This window comes from Panthera uncia (assembly GCF_023721935.1).
Source record: "Panthera uncia isolate 11264 chromosome B3 unlocalized genomic scaffold, Puncia_PCG_1.0 HiC_scaffold_1, whole genome shotgun sequence".
NCBI classification, from domain to species: domain Eukaryota; kingdom Metazoa; phylum Chordata; class Mammalia; order Carnivora; family Felidae; genus Panthera; species Panthera uncia.
In genome coordinates this window covers 52,106,864-52,128,903 of record NW_026057582.1, presented here as the reverse complement: position 1 = coordinate 52,128,903, position 22,040 = coordinate 52,106,864, and positions in this window count along the sequence as shown.

Here is a 22,040-nt window from a genome sequence, read left to right as displayed (position 1 = left end):
GCCCCTCGCCCACTCACACTCTGTCTGTCTGTGTCTCTCAAAAATAAATAAACATTAGACATTTTTTTAAAAAAAATATGACATAGTAGGTACTAATAGTCATGATTCACTATTAGATTATTTAAAACACAAAAGAGAGCAATTTTTTACTAACTAACTTGATACCTTTATAAAAATATATTATTTTTTATTGCTTCTGCCTTCAAAGCTCTTCACTCAAATGCTCAAACAGCTCCCTCTCATTCAAGTGTCTGCTCCACATCACCATGAGGGTCTCCCTGACTCTTGTATCTAAACAGTATCCTACTTACTTTTTACCTTCTTCCTGACTTACTTTTTGCTTCATGGATTGTAGTTACCTGATGCTGTACTTTTAATGTATTTGTTTATTACCATTTCCCACACCAGAATATAAGCTCTATAGGACAAAGATTTTGTATCAATATTATGGAATGAATGAGTCTTTTTAGGTAGAACATTTGCTATGGACTTAAGTATGAAAAAAAAAAAAAAGAAAAGAAGAGTATCAAAGACAGGCTGGATGATTAGCTTTGATCAACCCCAGATCCTCCTCTTCCTGGGGACATGCCAAGTCCATATTTCTCAGTCTACCTTGGAGTTGGGAGTGGTCATGTGATAAATTGGAATGTGAGCAGGAGTGAAGTACACCACTCCAGTCCTAGTCCATAAAATCTCCCACACATAGGGTTACCATCATTTCAGTGTGCCTAGGACACGTATGGGTTACACGTGTTGTTGTCAAGTGGTGCTTCTACTCTCTAAAATATCCAAGTTTCGACAATTTTAGAGACAAAACTATGCATGACACTCTAGGCCTTTCCCTCTTCTGCAGCACATTGCTGATAAGCCTTGTGACTCTGAAAGCCACACATTACAGATTGCGTAGCCACAAGACGGAAGGATACTGGATCCTTAAGCCACCACTTGGGAGAGAGCTGCCCATCTGCTCACTTTGGACTTTGAGCAAGGAAGTCCTTGTTCTTGAGCTGTTATACATATCTGGATTTGAAATTTATAGCTATTACTCTATCCTAACTAATGTAGGAATCTAAAAGTCCAATTGTTAATACTCAGAATATATACATTAGGAAATGTAGACGCTATTATTTTTTAATTTTTTTTTCAACGTTTTTTATTTATTTTTGGGACAGAGAGAGACAGAGCATGAACGGGGGAGGGGTAGAGAGAGAGAGGGAGACACAGAATCGGAAACAGGCTCCAGGCTCTGAGCCATCAGCCCAGAGCCTGACACGGGGCTCGAACTCACTGACCGGGAGATCGTGACCTGGCTGAAGTCCGACGCTTAACCGCCTGCGCCACCCAGGCGCCCCTGTAGACGCTATTTTTAACAAATACAAATTTATACGAATACAATTTAACTTTCCAATTATAAATTACTATTGACCCTTGAACAATTTAGGGGTTAGGGGCATGGACACCCTGCATAGTAAAAAATCCATGTATAACTTTTTTCTCCCCCAAAACCTAACTGCTACTATCCTGCTGTTGATGGGATGCCTTACTGATAACATAAACAGTTTGATTAACACAATTTTGTGTGTTATATGTATTATATACTGTATTCTTACAATAAAGTAAGCTAGAGAAGAGAAAATTTTAGGAAGAAAATCATAAGGGAGAGATAATATATTTATAGTATTGTAATATAAAAAATCTGCATATATCATGCAATTTAAATCCATATTGTTAAGGATCAACTGTATTTTAAAAGGCTTACTGAATCAGGTGAGGTGTAATATTCCAATATTTTATGATTTGTTTCATAATGTCACTGTTGTTAGTAAAAATCAACTCAGAGTCATAATAAATTGAGCATAGGCTGCCTGTTCCCACAGGAATGGTTAATCTGGCTATTTTACTGTGGAACATTCCATGTGTATGTAGGAAAATACTATATGACTGGTTGGAATAATTTGATTACTGTATGTTCACCAACTGGAAAGTCTAGTCATAATATCCTTTTTGTCTTCATTTTGTCCCTTGATAACTAATTCATGAAGCTAATCAAGCTGAATCAAATCTTTCTGGAAGGCAGAAGTCTTGCAAACTGTCTCTGACACCATCTGCTGCACAAAGAAAGAAAATATGGTGTACTAATTGGTATGTTATGAAATAGCCAAGGGACTGAATTGTGGTGGTTTTGGAGTCAGCGGATTTCTGTGAGATGTCAAATTCTGACAGATGCTAGAGAGTGCACAGTGTCTGGCCCTAGAAATATGGAGAGAACTTCCTTCCTGAAGCTTGACTTGCTTTTCTCTGCCTTTGTGGTCAGACAAAAGCACAAAACAGAAAATCAGATTTCCTTTGGAAAATTATATACACTGCAAATTTTAAACTAAACAAATATACATTAACTGAGACCATATCCAAAGAATACAGAATTGCATACTGAAGAGTTTTCTGATTCTTTGCAGATAGTCACTTCTAAAAATTATTTGTTTTGGTCTCTGCTTTTTATTTTGGAAGATTTTCGCAATGATCTGGTGACCTTTGTTCTTTGTTCATCTTTAGGGATTTTACTAAAATATTTCTTGGGAGCTCTGTGTGGGAAAGCAGGTCCTTCTGACAAGTGAATTTAACCATAGGGTGATTGCATCTGGCAAGCTGGAATTTTCACTTTGGTAATCTCCCGTATCAATATCTGGAGAATGTTTCCCTCCTGAAGTCATTTGGGCCCTTGCCTAAAGAGCATAATTCTGTATACCAGCCTTCTGAAAGTTGGACTAGAGGAATGAAATCGAGGTCTTAGCGTTCGGTATGAAGATTTACAGATTCAAATCTTGAGTCTCAATCCCACCTCCAAGCCAAACATTCTTGAGGTCCCAAGTTTATATCCTCTCAGTTTAATTTATCCAGAATAAACCTCCCATCTCTGAGGTGATATTGGGCATTCTGACTGTGGGATAGCTTCTGGGCTTTGAGACAGGGTTCTGAAACTTTATTTCCCCCTTGTGTCCCATCCTTACCTTCTATGGTACCCTGTGGCTCTATGACCCTTCAAATGGAATGAAATAAGGAGTTTGCTCCAAAATTTCTGTGAATAATCACGTTTTGTGGACTGAAGAAATTGTAAATTGTTTTACATGATGTAACAAATATAGGAAAATATGTAAACAAAAAATGAAAAAATGTAAACAATGAAAAAATGTAAAAAATGAAAATATGTAAACAAAAAAATGATAAAGTGTAACCTTTATCATGTACTAGTGACACACTTATTAATATTAATCTCTGACTTCATTGAATGGTATCTTAAAGAAATATTTTTACTTAATAATGGTAACCAATATTCAGATATCTTCCTGCTGTCTATGTAGCTCTTTCTTCAGAAGAAATGTTTTGTAATTTGATTTGAGTAGAAAATTGGATAACATATCACACTTTTCCTATTGAACTTGTACTGCATGGCTCAGGTTTCTCTTATGGTGATAGTTATCACTAGTCAATTACTAGACAATACTAGGCAAAACTTTTATGGCATATTATGCTCATGAAACAAAATTTTATAATATTATTTGAGAATGTTGTTAGAATATTTTTAGGACAATAGAACAATCCCTTTTATAGCCTAATCATACAGTTGGCATAGTAATGTAGAGTTTTCATAAGAGTAGGGTGAGATTGCACACTATACTGATGCTCTATCTAAATCAGCATACATCCAGCAGGTGATGTAAGGAAAAACTGGATAATTCTAATGTGAACCAGGGTTATATTTCTTTGGGCATATTAGTAATATGTACTATCCACTCTAAAAACAACAGAAATATCATGTAATTCATAGAAAGAAGATGGACCAATTCACTTTGTATTCTGCTAAATCTCTAAGCAAGCTTAAGCAATTTACTTTCTTGTTTCTCTTTTACAAAGTTGTTATTGAAGTATAACTGGCATGCAGTACTATATTAGTTTCAGGTATAACATATTGATTCAACAATTCTATGCATTACTCAGTGCTCACCATGATTAGTGTAGCCACCATCTGTCACCATCCAATGTTATTACAATATCATTGACTATATCCCCTATGCTTTACCTATCATTTCTTTGACTTACTTATTTTATAGCTGTAATTATTTTTTCAGTATGAATAAGTCTCCCTATAAATAGGATGAGCAGATATAGGTAAAGATATCTTATTTTGAGGAAAGTCTTTACTCATTATTTGAATGTGTTTACCCAAATAAAGCATCACTACTTATGTCGATGCGCTTATTTTGGTTGTTATATTAAAAAACTTTTGAAGTCATTACAAGCAACACCAGATGTGTCTAGGGATTCAGCCTTTGTGAAGGCAGCCTCAGGCTCTGTAATTTTTTCCTATTGCTGCCATAATAAATTATTTCAAATTTAGAGGTAGAAAACAACACATTTATTATTTTACAGTTCTGTAAAAGTCCTAGAGTGGTCTCACTGGGCTAAAATCTAGGTGTCTAAAGGGCTGAATTCCTTTCTTGAGGTCAAGTTGAGAATATATCTCCTTGTATTTTCCAGTTTCTCAAGCCTGGCTAAATTTCTTGGTTAGGACCCCTTCCTCCATTTTTAAAGCCACCAGTGCAGCATCTCTCAAATTTTGCTTTTGTTGTTGCATCTCTTTGTGACAGGAAAGGTCCTCTCCTTTTAAAGATTATATAGTTAGTTGGGGCCAACCTGGATAATTCAGGCTAGTAGCCCATTGCCAAGGTCCTTAAACTTAACTACATTTAAAATACCCTTTGCCATGTAAAGTAACATATTAAAAATTTGGGGTGTTAGGGTGTGAATATCTTTAGGGACCATGATTCTCCCTATCACGTATTATCACCTTGAGTTCTCTGGCAAAATAGGGATGCAGACCCAGTTCTGGATATAATCTCATTTCTGCAGCATATTTCCTATACTATTTTGCTGGAGGCATTGTCAGCATACCATAAGAGCTACTCTTTTTTTTTTTATCATGAATTTGGCAAATATACAATTTCTATTTTGTTCCAGACACTGGGGTTAGGTATTGAGGAAATAAAAGTGAAAGACAGAGCCTCTGTGCTCAAGGATCTTGCAGTAGATTAAAAGACAATTGCACGGTGTCATCAGGGTAAGCACAATGTGCCATGGGATCTCATGGGATACCCACCAAAGCCTTGAAATTACAGCAAGATGTCCTGTAGAGAATTACATCTAAACTATAATAAATCCTTTGCAAAGAACAACCATGTGTGGAATTGGAGAGGTTATAGGACCATTACATTTTTTATGTATTTTACTGCTATATTCTGGAGTTAACGATGGTACAAGAAACAGACTTCTGCTCTAAGGAAATGGATAGTCCAAGACCCAAGGAGTTTAGTGTTCTAATCTAATAAACTTAGTAGAGGTGAGAACCTTTATACATCATTGTTAGAGCAAGTAAGGACAGAGAAACAGTGGAAAAAAACTGAGGTGGTTAAGAGGGTTGAAAGACAAGAATGTAAATGTTAGGAAATGCCCACATGAAAGACTTATTTAGATTGTAAGAACACTGAAAAGAACAAAGGTGTTCTTTTTTCTTTTTTTAAAAAATAAGTGTTTATTCATTTTTGAGAGAGACAGTGTGAGCTGGGGAGGGGCAGAGAGAGAGGGACAGAGGATCCAAAGTGGGTTCTACACGGACAGCAGTGAGCCAGATACGGGGCTCAAACTCATAAACCATGAGATCATGATCTGAGCTAAAGTTGCACAGTCAACTGACTGAGCCATTCAGGTGCCCCAAGAGCAAAAGTGTTCTAAACTTGAGGAAGTTTACCACATAGAAGTGATTTTTTTTTCATCTCAGGAAAAATGTTCAGTTGTTGATCATTTTGAGTGTTTTTAACCTTCAGTTGACCTTTTAAAATGGACTTAGTTTCCAGTAAAGCAGTTACTTTTTACAGATAGGCAGAGTAGAAAGTGTTCTGAAGAAGAGAAAATACTTTTTACTGAACTTAGTTATCATTTATTTGGGATAAAGGACTAATTTACAGAACTGATTCATTAGCCTGGTCTTATTTTTGAATTATGGTGCTAAACAGTTTATGACCTGACTACAATAATCACTTATCACTGAAATTCCCAGAAAATGTTTGCAGAATGCTTTCAGTTGTTCCCAAGAACCCCTTCTCACTCCTTATTTTATAAGAACTGGCAAGGTTCCATTTGTGACAACATGGATGGACCTAGAGGCTATTATGCTAAGTGAAATAAAACAGAAAAAGAAAAAAAAATATAATTTCAATTATATGTGTAATCTAAAAACATAGCAAATGAATAAACAGACAGACAATAAGCAGAAACAGACCTATAAGTAGAACAAAATGATGGTTGCCAGAGGGCAGGGCATGTGGTGGATGAACAAAATAGGTGAAAGGAGGTGGGAGATACAGGCTTTCAGTTATGGAATGAATAAATCATGGGGATAAAATGTACAACATAGGGAATATAGTCAATATTATTGTAATAGTATTGTATGGTGAAAGATGGTAGCTGTGGTGAGCATAGCAGTGATATATAAACTTGTCTCATCACTATGGTGTACACCTGAAAAAAATGTAACATTATGTGTTGACTATACTTCAAATAGAAATAAAAGATTGGCGAATTTAGATGATACTACCATCCTGCAAACTCCTAAAAGGACTGTGTGAATTCTGGACATGTTAGGAGAATGTTACCAAGGGGCGCCTGGGTGGCTCAGTCACCCAACTTCGGCTCAGGTCATGATCTCGCTGTTCACGAATTCGAACCCCGCATCAGGCTCTGTGCTGATAGCTCAGAGCCTGGAGCCTGCTGTGGATTCTGTGCCTCCCTCTCTCTCTGCCCCTCCCCCTGCTCACCCTCTGTCTTTCTCTCTCACAAAAATAAATAAATATTGAAAAAAAAAAGAAAGGAAAAAAAAAGAAAAATGTTACCAAAATTCATGTAGGATGAAGGAGGGCATAAGAACACCTATGAAGTAGACCCCTCTGTTTCATCCCGCTACTCCATGTCCTGCTACATTGCATTCTACACTTTGTATTTCCTTTAAATCTGGCCTTCTGACTTATCTGTACTGAACATCTTTTTCTAAAAAAGGTGGGCTGGGTCAAAGAATCTAGTTTATGAGCAGAGTATTATTATTTCATCTTATCACAAGATGTTTGTCGCTTTCCAATAAAAAACCTCAGTCCTTTTGTATGTTGTGTTAATTATATAAATTAACTTAAATACCGCATTGACAAAAATAAATAGTTGAGTAGGTACATTTTAACTTACAGTGGTAGCAGGCACAAAAAAAAAAAAGACAGATGTGCTTATTAGTTTTGTCCTAAGAGCTTGGAATTCTTAAATTTTATTCTCATATTGCAATTTTTTTTTTATTTTTTTTATTTATTTTATTTTATTTTATTTTTTTTATTTATTTTTGGGACAGAGAGAGACAGAGCATGAACGGGGGAGGGGCAGAGAGAGAGGGAGACACAGAATCGGAAACAGGCTCCAGGCTCCGAGCCATCAGCCCAGAGCCCGACGCGGGGCTCGAACTCACGGACCGCGAGATCGTGACCTGGCTGAAGTCGGACGCTTAACCGACTGCGCCACCCAGGCGCCCCTCATATTGCAATTTAAGAGAATAGGAACTCCAGAATTTTCAAGTGGAATAGGGAGTTCTTGTAATAAAATATGAAGAACATGCATGTTATTATATTATAAAGATTTGCAATTATGCCTTGATCACAGCTAAGGGATTACATGTTTTTAATGAAGTGCGCATTGTCAGTGTGCAAAGCAATAAATGAAAAAAGTTACGGAACGGAAAATTTAATATATATGATAATACACGTAAATCTATTAGAGAAAGAGAAGCAGAATTAATTATAATTCAGTACCCAGAGGGTGAATAAAAATGGTAAAGAATTATGAAATAAAAAATTCATTTTGTAATTAGTTTAGCATAGTAAAATTAGAAAAGAAGTAAGTTTTTTTTAAAGGTCCTGATAATTTATAAAATATTTCATGAAAGGAGAGCAGGAAAAATGTTAATTATAAGCAGTACCTAAAAGGGAAAAAATCTATTGTATCTTGAAATAACAATGATTAACTTTCTAATTAATTCATGGTTTCATTTTGAAAACTAATCACAACAATGTTTTGAATACTCTAAATATTCAAGTGAAATGCAAAGATATGCTTAAAACATTTGTGAAGCTCAAGTGGTTTTGAGCACCAATAATTCCTCCAAGGCCTTCTGGAAAAGCAACATGAAGTTAAACTTTTTCTTCATTCTTTGGGATTGTTCAACATAGTTATTAACATTTGTGAGAGTTCTGATGGCTATTTGCTTATGTATCGATTTGGTTGTTCTTTTTTTAATAAAAATTTTAAAGTTTATTTATTTATTTTGAGAGAGAGAGGCGGCGGGGAATGAGCAGGGAAGGGGCAGAGAGAGAGAGAGAGAAGCACTGTCAGTGCAGAGCCCGATGTGGGTCTTGATCTCATGAACTGTGAGATCATGACCTGAGCAGAAACCGAGAGTCGGACACTTAACTGACTGAGGCACCCAGGTGCCCCTCGATTTGGCTGTTCTTAACAATACATCAGGAAATGCATTTTTTTACTATATAGTGTTGCTGTTTTCAGAGTAGAGTTATTGTGATGGAAAAAAGTATCAACAAAATGAAGTAAAGATACAAGAGCCAGAACTTATTTTTTCAGTCTCATATGTAGAGTGTACCTACAACAGTCTAAAAGCCACCTCGTTAATAGTTTATGCTTGATGTATGCACATGGATTTTGAACCATTGTAGAATGATGGACTGCACAATTTTAGGTGAGATATAACCTTAGTGCAGGATTCAGAGAGATTGAAAGTTGTTTGTTTTGTGAATAAGCATGGTTGATCAATTTGATCAAAAGTAATTCTTTGACTGTTTAATGGTTCTGCACCCAATGGAGTAGATGTATCTCAAAAAACCTCTGAGGAAAAATTATTTTAGTATATTGTATTATATTTCAAGGCAAATGATACTGACATTTACATTACTAGTTCAACTGAGGTTGTCAACTAAAAGTTCTGATTCAATTCAAAAGTTCTGGCCAGTTTGTTACATAGAAGCCCAATGTGTTTGGTTAGGAATTGTAAATGCCTCTCAAAGGTTCCCTGGCTTCTTGTTTGCCAGGTTTTGATATTTAGTATATTATTTTAATGCAACCGAAATTCCTTATTTGTGTGGAATTGGCTACCTGCTATGAACTGAATTGTGTTCCTTTAAAATTAATATGTTGAAACTATGACCCCCAAAGTGACTGTATTAGGCAGATAATTCTGATTAAATGAGGTCAAAAGATGGGACTCTAAATCAATAGGACTCATGTCCTTATAAGAAAAGAAACACCAGAAGTCATTCTCTCCTTCTCTCTCTCTCTCTCTCTCTCTCTCTCTCTCTCTCTCTCTCTCTGTGCATGAACAGAGAGTCCATGTGACGATGTGAGAAGATGACCATCTACAAACAAGAAGAGACATCTTACCAGAAACCAATCCTGAAGGCACTTTGATCTTGGACTTCTAGCCTCCCAAACTGTGAGAAGATAAATTTCTCTTCTTTAAGTCACCAAGTCTTTGGTATTCTCTTATGGCAGCCCCAGCAGACTAATATAGTACCAAGTGGGAGGGTTGGCTGGATTAAATTAAATATTTTGTGATCATGTGTCTTAATGTCCTTGTGTAGGGAACCTGGGGATTAGATTCTAAATGCATTGGAGACCCAGGCCATGTGTTGGATGTGGTTTTGGCGTTTGCTTTATCATGGATAATGGGTAAATACTCAGGAAAAATAATGCAGAGATCAATAGAGCCATCTCTTGTTTTTCTAAACTTTAGTTTTATGTGAAGTATTATGTTACTTATGCATACAATATATATAATATATGTATGTTAATTACAATGTATGTATTACAATATATATATTCATTACTATATATATATATATATATATATATTCATACATTTTATGATCATTTTGGTGGAATATTCACCATTTTATATCATTCTTTTAGGCCAGTGTTTTAATGGTTTCAGAGCAGTGTAACCTGACACAAATCTCTATATAGGCCTGCCTCTTAGTTCATATTTCTGTGCCTTTTTCATCTTTGAAGAAAGTTCATAATGAGTAAAGATATTTTAATGTGTATAATTCTATGGGGAGGACATGGAGGGACTACTGATTTCTTCATCATATAAAACCTATTAATTTGACTGCTTATTTTTATTAAGAGAAATCAAAACTCCATGCATTCTATTTTGTAGTACTTTTTTGGCTAAAAGCTACAGTTGTTAGTAATCATGTCTTCATAAATTAAAAACACTACTTTCATCTCCTCTACTCCATTTCATTGGGATAGGTATTTTTTATTCTGGTTACATAAGTCAGCTAAGATGGGATAGTTTTTAATTTGAGTGAAACACTCTCAAAAAGAAAAAAAAAATGTTTCGGGTATACATACTGTTACAAAACACACTGCTATTTTCCAACTTTGCAAAAAATGAAAACATTTATTTACCATCTTGTGACTTTGAAAATAAGTACTACTATTTGACAGCATTACATCTTTTATTTGTAGCAGTATTAAGGAAAAATATGGACAGACTAGGGCTCGAATCCCTGGCTCTGTCTCTTGACCTTATTAAAGTCATTTTACTTTTTGACCTTGGTTTTATCAGCAACATATGTATAATAATTTATGTCTTGAGGTTGTTATAAAGACTGAGTAAAAAATTTGTGTTATACTATGCATGGTGACAGACACATAGGTAATGAAAATTATTTCCCTAAAGAATGAAATTTTGAAGAGCTTCTATTAATTCACTGCATTCATGGTTGCTAGAAGCTTGGCCTGAGGTCAGTGTGGATGTTTTTCCAGAATGTCCTGTTTCCAAATGGTGCTGGGATCAGTATATGGGCATGGCTCAATCTTTTACTTTGTGCTTGCTTTTTAGGGCATATGTGAAAGGATTAACTGAGGTAATACATATCTGCAGAGTACTTTTCATAGCCCCTGAGATGTAGTAAGTGGCCACCACAGTGAATGGTAGCCAGTGACATCATGATCATTAACCACCCTTCAGGGATCAGTACTGCTCATTCCCTATTCTGGTTACCTCGGTGGTGGTTCTAGGCAATGACATAATGATTTGGGGACTGGCTGCATTTATTATCCCTGGGTTTTATTTGTAGAACAGTCTACACTGAATTAAGCAGTAGCGACAGGGACAGAATGAAGGCTCCTCAGTATATTCTGTCATTATTTCATTTAATTTTTGACATGATTTAAAAGGTGAACACAGACAAATATAGGATAGAAGGATAGATGAAAAGTGCAGGTCTCTTACATAGATTCCCCATCCCTGCCCCCTCTCTTTCTCTCTCTTTTGTTTTGCACACTTGTTTGCAGCCAGGAAAATATTTCAGCCATATATAATAGTGACAGAATATCCTCTACTGCATAATGATTGATAAACTATGTGGTAACATTTGAAAAATAAGTACATTGGAACTAGTCCAAGTGGTGACAGCAATTTATTCAAATAGCATTAGAAATAGAAATAAATTACCTTATTGAATTTTTCAGGACCCTGTGAGTGTTAGTCAGATGCTTGTACACGTAGATGTCTGATGTACTTCTAGATGCATATATAAAGTTTTTAAAGGACAATGTTTCTCTTAAACAACTGTTGTTTTTACTAAAGTTGTTAGTGGGTATGAGTAAATTACACACATAGAAAGAACTCCAGCATCGGGAAATATCACATGTGGCTGATGAATGAAATGAAAGTACCAAATCATCATAATGATCACATTTGGTACTAGAAGGAAATAAAAATTAGCACAGGACATAGATTCTGAATATATATTTATGAAATGAATAATTCCGGGGTGAATCAAAGCTGTGTATCTTAAGGATAACACCTTAGGTGTAACATGCTTCTATTTCATGAATGTATTACTGTGTGCATGTATTTTTTACGTTAGTTTATGATGTGACATAAATAACAGGAAAGAAATGAAAAAAATCTTTTAAAAAAAAATCCAGAAATATTAAGGGGCTGTTAAATGGACTAGACTTGTCTTTAATGCCATATCACCAAACTCTACAGTTTTATCCTGTCCTTTGACATGCATTCATCTAGGTTTCTTGTGTCCACTTATTTCTAGTATCAGGTCCATCTTCCTCAGGCAGTGTTTTCATTCTCCTCTTGCTCCACCTGTCACCATCTTGGATACCTTGAGTATTGGATAGTGCACTTGGCCTTCTGTTGAAAGGGTGGAATGGATCTGAGAACTTCTCAGCATATAATTACACTGACATTGACTTACTGTATTACTCTTTGGCTTGGCAATACCCCTGACATTCACTGAGTAACAGTGAATAGTTGTTGAATTAATTTATGGATGGAGGTTACCTAGGTGAAGAAAGAGAGGCTGAGAAAGGGGAAAGGTGTTTCTGCATATTAAATAGCATGCAACAGAAGTAAAACAAGACATGCCTAGAATGTTGTTCATGGCATTATGAATGAGAATGGCAGTGTAGCAGAGTGGAGGGTGTACTACATGGGAAGAACTGAGTCTGGAGATCAGGCCTGGATTACCAAGAGTTGGGCAAGACATTTTATCTCCTGTCCTCCCACTGATTCATTTCCAAGGTGTATATTTTGGACTTGGTTGCCTCTAAAGGGTTATTTCATGTCTTGGTTTGGCTTTTACAATTGGACCGGTGATAGAATTGCCTGCCACTGTTTCCATTAAATTACAAGTAACAAAATTTGGCTAGGTATCTAATACCTTGGGAAAGAGGTATAGAATTCTATGTGTCACATGATAAATCAGAGCAATGTTTCAACAAACGGAGATTAATTTTTAAGGTAGCAGTATGATTTAATGTATCAGAGATATTTTAAATTTATGCTAATATAAAATGCTTTTTTTTAATATATGAACTTTATTGTCAAATTGGTTTCCATACAACACCCAGTGCTCATCCCAAAAGATGCCCTCTTCAATGCCCATCACCTACCCACCCCTCCCTCCCACCCCCCATCAACCCTCAGTTTGTTCTCAGTTTTTAAGAGTCTCTTATGCTTTGGCTCTCTCCCACTCTAACCTCTTTTTTTTTCCTTCCCCTCCCCCATGGGTTTCTGTTAAGTTTCTCAGGATCCACATATATAAAGTGTTTTTAAGAAACTGGAAAGAACAAGTATGTCACTTAACCAGAATCATAAGTTCATAACGAATAATTAACAGTATTGATTTTTGAAAGCTGTCAGAAATAGTTGATATTAGAGAGCTAGGAATAACTATTTCAGGATATTTATTATTATTCAAGCTTTTATTAGGGAATTGCTCTAATTTTGATATTTGGGTCTTAGTAAATTTCTAGAGAAGTAAGAGAGAATAAAAAAGATTAAATTTAGTAATACAGAATTGAAAAGAGATTGTAAGAGTCAATATATTAGGGTTTTTAAAATTAGGATGGAGAAGATTCCTAACTGTTTTCAAGAATTTGAAAGGGAATTATGAAAAGGATTATGTTCAATTATTCTTCATCTCCATTGGAGATTGAAAGGGAAGCAAGGGGCTTAATTTGCAGCAAAAAGAAGAATTCATTTAGCTCGAGTTTTTTTTTTTTTTTTTTGGCTTAAATTGTGATTAAACATTATAACAGTTGACCAAGAACTGTTAGGAGTTCCTACTTTTCTTTCTTTCTTTTTTGAGTGAATAGAGACGAACTTATATCTTTATCCATGTGAATGTACATTCTCACTTCATGATTCTTTGATGATCCTGTATGAACTTTTGCATTTCTACAGAGTTAGAAGCATTAACGGGAGATTTGTTAGAAGATTTTTTTCTCCCTCCAAACATATTATTTTGTTTTATACTTTAAGATGAAATCCAGCACACATTGTCTGCTTTGATATCTAAACAATCTTATGAACATTCATGCTAAAAAAAAAAGAGGCCAGGTAAAGGCCATTTAATTCTTTTTCGCCTTTGTTCTTTCTCTCTGGTCCCAGGGTAAATGCAGAATTCATTTGAGAAGCTGCTGTGAAGTTGTGTGGGCTGCTGCATTCTCTGGCAGCACCATCCACGGCCTGCCAGTGCGTCTGAAGGGAGACAGGGTAGACTTGTGGCACTTTTTCAGTTTGTCTCTTAAACTCACTTCATGTATAAACAGCTTCGGTGAGCTTTTCAAGTGACTCCCAGGAGGTGGATCACCTCCCTACTGTTCTACATTAGAGTAAAATTTAGCAGACTTTTAAAAGCATTTCACAATCTCAGAACCGAAACATAAAATAAATTCAAGTATTTGGATTTTTGCCAAGTCCTTCAGAGAAAACTCAAAAAGACTCTCCTTTTCCAAAGAGCGAGGCTTGAAATTTCCCTTGAGGATTTAGTTAAATAGAGGGATCCATGGCTCATGTCTTTCCAACTTCAGACATAGGAAATGATTGCCCTCCTAGGGTATTTGCCTGGCATCAGTAGATGCCTAGGGTTGCAAGCTGGTTAATAGTTGAGTGGTGTGTGTGTGTGTGTGTGTGTGTGTGTGTGTGGTTGTACCTTTGTAGCAGACAGAGAGAAAGTAGTAGGCTAAAAGGAAGGACAAGAGGACAATCATTAAATATTTGGAAATTAAAAGGAAGTTACAGAAAAATTTAGGAGTCATCATGAATTTGAAGGTATGTTCTAGAAATGTAAGGTTCTACTTCCAGCTCTGCTGCTTACTTTCTGCCTTGCAAATCCTTCGGCAAGTCTTTCTAGTTTCAGTTATTTCTTCCATAAAAAGGGAATAATAAAAATGACCATCTCACAGAATTGTCGTGAGAATTGAACCAGACAATGAATGAGAAATGTCTATTACATGAGAAACATTGAACGCTAGCTAATATTAGGATGAAAGGTCAAAGAATACCATAAGTGACAAAAATCGGTGGCTGAATTAGCTGTTTTCACAAAGTTTGCAACTTCTTCGAACAATCCTGGATAAGCTCACCGAAGCTGTTTATACATGAAGTGAGTTTAGGAGACAAACCTTCTGCATTGGGATAAGTGCAGTTTCCAGTGGGCCAGATATTACTGTTTGCTGCTATGCCCTTTGTCTGCTTCCAGAGGACATTCGTTATAGACTTGGTGCCTTACAGTGCACCTTGTGCACCTGTTTGTTGGCAGTCTCTTGAGGATGCATAGTTTGGGTCCAGGGCTTTGGCTCAGCTTTGCCAGATCAAGTGGGACAGAATCTCCTGTCCCCATGAATATGCAACACTCAGGAGTTTCCAGCTGCTTCCTTGCCATTTACTGTTGGCTTTATCCCTGTGAGGTAGATGGGTAATTAGCATGGATTTTATAGCCACCTTAGGAGAGAAAAGGAAATAACCAAGCAAATATGAATGTGGTGGAGAATTTAATTGTCTACTGCTTCCTTCTTAGCAACCTAGATGCATTGTGCAAATGTTTTTCCACTCCTAGGGTTCACATGTGGTGGAATTCAAGTTCTTCCTCTTTTAAATAATCATTCATCCCAAAGGAAGTTTTCTCATTAACAACAACAAAAGCACACAAACATGTCAGTTGTCTACGATGATATTTATTCTTTCATATTTAAATAGTTGGAGATGGAGAAGAAAATAAGAACTATCAAATGTTGGGTTTCTGTATATCAAGCTGCATAAAGGTTTCTCTTTGACCTTTGGGAAAGTTAACATAAGGTGCCAGTATTCATATAATTATATTATTAAATGTTTGCCCACCCTTTCTCTCTCTGCCTGCCCCCCCATCCCTGTGTATTTGCAGGATATGAATTTTTTATTCATGTGAACTCTGAGGAAATAATAACAGTAAACAACATTAGTTGGATGCTAACTATGTAGCAGGCTCTTTCCTAAGCCCTTGTACATGTAGGCTTATGGGAGACATCAGGAGGAACAAGAACAAGTAAAGCTGCATGCTTTTGACATTTCTTAGAATGAAAACTCGGTGACCCACTTTATCCTTTTTGGTGGAGAGGTCCAGATTTGTGTATGTACTTCTGGTGAAATGACAGCATTCCTGGTTGGGATGTGTGTTGATTCTACTTCAAAAACAAAGTAACAGTTTAGCACATCAGTCAATTTCTTTTATAAATGCTTGGGTCCTTGGTGGCTAATTTTAAATCTTGCTTGTTTCTCATCTCTTCCACATTCGGGCTCCTATTGTATATTCAGATCATATAGACTAATATGATTATTAGTTCAATTAATATACATTTTGAAAATTTATCTCACTAAATAACTAAATGTGTTTCAAAGACAAATGTAAATTGACTTTTGGATTGTCTAGAGCTTTTTTTTTTTAAGGAGGGCAATCAACTATAGTCCTAAAATGAAGGAAAAAATACTACATTCAGCAAACATGTATGTATTTTTTTAACTTTTAAAATTTATTTTATTTTTGGCAGCTAAGATAAACAAAACACTATTTAGAATCTGAAAGAAGGTATAAGCAGTTCTCTTTATCATTAATCCCATTTTAAAATTCTGTTGCTCTGCTCCATTCAGAGATGGATGAGAGATTCCATCCCTCATCACCTTTATGCCCTCATTAGACAGTTTATTCTCATGTTTAAGCTGCGGCTTTTACAAACTGAATTCAACTTGAAGTTGATTTTGTCCACAACTGAGTTTCATGGAAACACTGCACAGGAAATTACTGGTATATGAGACCACAAATAACCATATTTTAATTTGATGTGGTACATCACATTTTTTTCTCAAGTACTCCAGTATCCTTTGGAATGTCTCCCGATGTTAGAAAGTGAAGTCTGAACTAGTAAGGCTCACACTCCATGCTTCACTCTCCTGCAGTGCCATAAATGGGGAACTTGTAGATTTTCATGCTCAGTGTCTCATCTGCAGCCTCTGGAAAACATTTGGAGTTAGTTTGTTTGGTACATAGTAAGCAGATATTTAATTTTCACTGTTTTCTTTCCCAAACATATGATGTGGATCTCAGATAATACTCAGCTAGAAAAATAATAGATTTATATAAAGTGCAGTACCTAGGCAAGAGGATAAGAATAATAGGAAGATGGTTATTTAAATTTATTCACCCCACTTTCAACAATGGACAGATCATCTAAGCAGAAAATCAACAAGGTAACAATGGCTTTGGATGACACACTGGACTGGATGGACTCTACAGATATATTCAGAAAATTTCATCCTAAAGTAGCAGAAAACACAGTTCTCTCAAGCGCACATGGAACATTCTCCAGAATAGATCACATATGGGTCACAACTCAGTCCTCAACAGGTACAAAAAATCATACCATATCATGCATATTTTCAGACTACAATGCTATGAAACTTGAAATCAACCACCAAAAAATTGGAAATACTGCAAATATTTGCAGATTTAACAATATCCTACTAATGAAAGAATGGGTTAACCAAGAAATTAAAGAGGAAATTAAAAAGTACACAGAAGCCAATGAAAATGAAAACACAACAGTCCAAAACCTCTTGGATACAGGAAAGGCAGTCCTTGGAGGGAAGTATATGGTAATCCAGGCCTCCCTAAAGAAGGAAGAAATGTCTTAAATATACAACCTAATCTTACACCTAAAGGAGCTAGAAAAAGAACAGCAAATAAAGCCCAAAAATAGCAGAAGAAAAATAATAGATATTAGAACAGAAATCAATGATATTGAAATAAACAACAACAACAACAACAACAACAACACAGCAACGAGAGTAGAACAGATCAACAAAACCAGGAGCTGGTTCTTTGAAAGAATTAACAAAATTGATAAGCCCCTAGCCAGTTTGATCAAAAAGAAAAAGGAAAGGACTGAAATAAATAAAATCGTGAGTGAAAGAGGAGAGATCACAACCAACACTGCAGAAATATAAACAATAATAAGAGAATATTATGAGCAATTATATGACAACAAATTGGGGAATCTGGAAGAAATGGACAAATTCCTAGAAACATATAAACCACCAAAACTGAAACAGGAAGAAATAGAAAATTTGATCACATCCATAACTGGTAAAGAAATTTAATCAGTAATCAAAATCTCCTAACAAACAAGAGTCCAGGGCTGGATGGCTTCACAGGTACGTTCTATCAAACATTTAAATAAGAGTTAATACCTATTCTTTTGAAGCTGTTCCAAAAAATAGAAATAGAAGGAAAACTTCCAAACTCATTTGATGAGGACAAACTCAATTACCTTGATTCCAAAATCCCACTAAAAAGGAGAATTACAAACCAATCTCCCTGATGAACATGGATGCAAAAATTCTCAACAAGATACTAGCAAACCAAATCCACAGTATGTTAAGCAAATTATTCACCACAGTCAAGTGGGATTTATTCCTAGGCTACAGGGGTGGTTCAATATCCACAAATCAATCAACATGATACATCACATTAACAAAAGAAAGGATAAGAACCACTTGATCCTCTCAATAGATGCAGAAAAAGCATTTGACAAAATACAGCATCCTTTCTTGGCAAAAGCCCTCAAGAAATTCAGGATAGAAGGAACATACCTTAAGAACATAAAGGCCACATATGAAAGATCCATCAGTAATATCATCATTAATGGGGAAACACTGAGAGCTTTCCCCCTAAGGTCAGGAACACGGCAGGGATGTCCACACTCACCACTGTTGTTCAACATAGTTTTGGAAGGCCTAGTCTCAGCACTCAGACAGAAAAAGAAATAAAAGGCATCCAGATTGTCAAGGAAGAAGTCAAACGTTCTCTGCAGACGACATAATACTCTACTTGGAAAACCTGGAAGACTCCACCAAAAACTGCTAGAACTGATACATGAATTCAACAAATCACAGGATATAAAATCAATGTACATAAATAAATTGAATTTCTATACATCAATAATGAAGCAGCAGAAAGATAAATCAGGAATCAATCCCATTTAAAATTGCACAAAAACCATAAAATGACTAAGAAGAAACCTAAGAGGCAAAAGATATGTATGCTGAAAACTATAGAAAGCTTATGAAAGAAATTGAAGAAGACACAAAGAAATGGAAAAACATTCCATGCTCATGGATTGGAAGAACAAATATTGTTAAAATGTCAATACAATCCAAAGCAATCTACACATTCAATCCAATCCCTATCAAAATAACACCAGCGTTCTTCACAGAGCTAGAACAAACAATTCTAAAATTTGTACTGAGCTAGAAAAGACTCCGAAAATGAAAATCAAAGCAGGAGACATCACAATTCTGGACCGCAAGCTGTATTACAAGGATATAGTCATCAATACAGTATGGTACTGGCACAAAAATAGACACATAGATCAGCGGGACGGAATAGACAACCCAGAAATGGACCCACAAATATATGGCCAACTTCAACAAAGCAGGAAAGAATATCCAGTGGAAAACAGATAGTCTCTTCAGCAAATGGTGTTGGGAAAACCAGACAGTGACATGAAGAAAAATGAACCTGGACCCTTTCTTACACTTTACACAAAAGGAAACTCAAAATCAATGCAAGACCTAAATGTAAGAAAGGGAACCATCAAAATCCTAGAGGAGAAAACAGGCAACAACCTGTTTGACCTTGGCCGCAACACTTCTTACTAGACACATCTCTGGAGGCAAGGGAAACAAATGCAAACATGAACTATCGGGACTTCATCAAGATTAAAAGCTTCTGCACAGTGAAGAAAACAACAAAACTAAAAGCAGCATGTGGAATGGGAGAAGACATTTGCAAATGACATATCAGATAAAGGGTTAGTACCCAAAATCTATAAAGAACTTATGGCACTCAACACCCAAAAAACAAACAATCCAGTGAAGAATTGGGCCAAAGACATAAATAGACACTTTTCCAAGGAGGACATTCAGATGGCTCACGGATTCATGAAAAGATTCTCAGCATCACTTATCATCAGAGAAATACAAATCAAAACCATAATGAGATACCACCTCACACCTGTCAGAATGACTGAAATAACAGTTTAGGAAACAACAGATGTTGGCAAGGATGTGGAGAAAGGGATACACTTTTACATGGCTGGTGGGAATGCAAACTGGTGCAGCCACTCTGGAAAACCACGTGTAGGTTCCTCAAAAAATTAAAAACAGCACTACCCCTACAACCCAGCAATTGTAGTACTAGGTATCTAAAAGATACAAAAATGCTGATTCAAAGAGGCACATGCACCCCAGTGTTTATAACAGTACTATCAATAATAGCCAAGTTATGGAAAGAGTTTAAATGTTTCAACTGATGAATGGATAAAGAAGATGTGAATGGAATACATACATACATATATACAGAATGGAATATAACTTGGTGATCAAAAAGAATGAAATCTTGCCATTTGCAACAACATGGATGGAACTAGAATGTGAAATAAGTCAGTCAGATAAAGACAAATATCATATGACTTCACTCATATGTAGAATTTAAGAAAGAAAACAGATGAACATGGAAGGGAAGGAAAAATAAGATGAAGAGAGAGAGGGAAGCCCACCATAAGACACTCTTAAATATCGAGAACAAACTGAGGATTGCTGGAGGGGTGTTGGGTGGGGGGATGGTTTAAACGGGTTCTGGGAATTAAGGAAGGCACTTGTTGGGTTGAGCACTGGATGTTATATGTAAGTGATGAATCACTAAATTCTACTGGATTTGAATAAAATTAAAAAACAAATAAAAATAAATAAAGAAACAAATAAATTTACTAAAGTATAAGGAGAGGAAGAGAGTGAGAAAGAATAAAATGTTCAAATAATTAAGTTATAGAAATGAAATGTATTACTTTTGAATTTTATATGATAGGAAAACTAAAAAAATCTCATCAGTAAGTGGAAACAACTTAAAATAGGCCTTCATTTTTCTACATATGAGAAAAATGGAAGGAAATGTTACAACTTCTTTCAAGTTTCTACTAGTTGTAAGTTATTTCAAATTATGGATTTGCTTGGTCACATCAGAGGTTAAGGTTTACTTGAATTTCTCCCCTGAGCTCTGTGGTTTTCTGGAAACAAAGAAGAAAAGATAAAAAAAAAAAAAAAAACTCTAACATCTTGAGTGACTTCATTATGTATACAAAAGATAAATTTGTAAATTTCATTGTTTTTTAGTCCCCAAACATATAGTATGAATCTCAAATAATACTCAGCTAGAAAATAATGGATTTATGTAAAGTATAATAAAAGGTAAAAAGAGGAATAACAAAATGATTAAGTTCATTAAAGTATAAGGAGAAAAGAGAACTTGAATTTATTTTTATATGAAATATGGAATAGAAGGAAAATAAAATTTTCTTTGGTTTGTTAGGTGCTATTATGAACACTGTATCCATTCATGCTTACAATTACACGGGAATTTTAAATTATGTAAAGCATGAAATTTTGAACCTAGTCATTTGTCATATTTCCAAATTCCCACAAGATGGCAGAATTTCAGAGCATTTAGAGAATGTGCCTGGATAAGTAGCTAGAATTATTTTAAATCTTGTAACTAGGTTAAGCACAAATCCTGTTTTCTGATCAGTGATGCAAATAATCCACAGAGCAGGGTCCAATTCTACCTCTTGTTATTTAAAGATTCTACTAAATTGAACTATTGAAACAATGGATTGTGAGTTTACAGTACTACTAAGGTTGAGAACCACTTTCTTATTTTTAAACTCTAATTTGAGGTCACTGATAATCACCCAGGAATGTGCTGCCTCATCTGTGTGTTTCATTTATTTTATTCATGAGGGTCAGAGATGAGCAGGGATGCAGGCCTTAACAGATGGAACTCCGCGTCTTGGTATTTTAGAGGTTCCAGTCACATGGTAGTGTGGTTCTGTAAGCAGTGAGGAGCATTCAGCCCTGTCCATCAGCAAGCTTCTGCTTATAAATATTTAAATGATTAAGTTTAACATGCACTGGGTGATACAGGCTTGCTGTTGGAATCTTTGGAGCAGCAAACTCCTTTCTCTCTCTCTCTCTCTCTCTC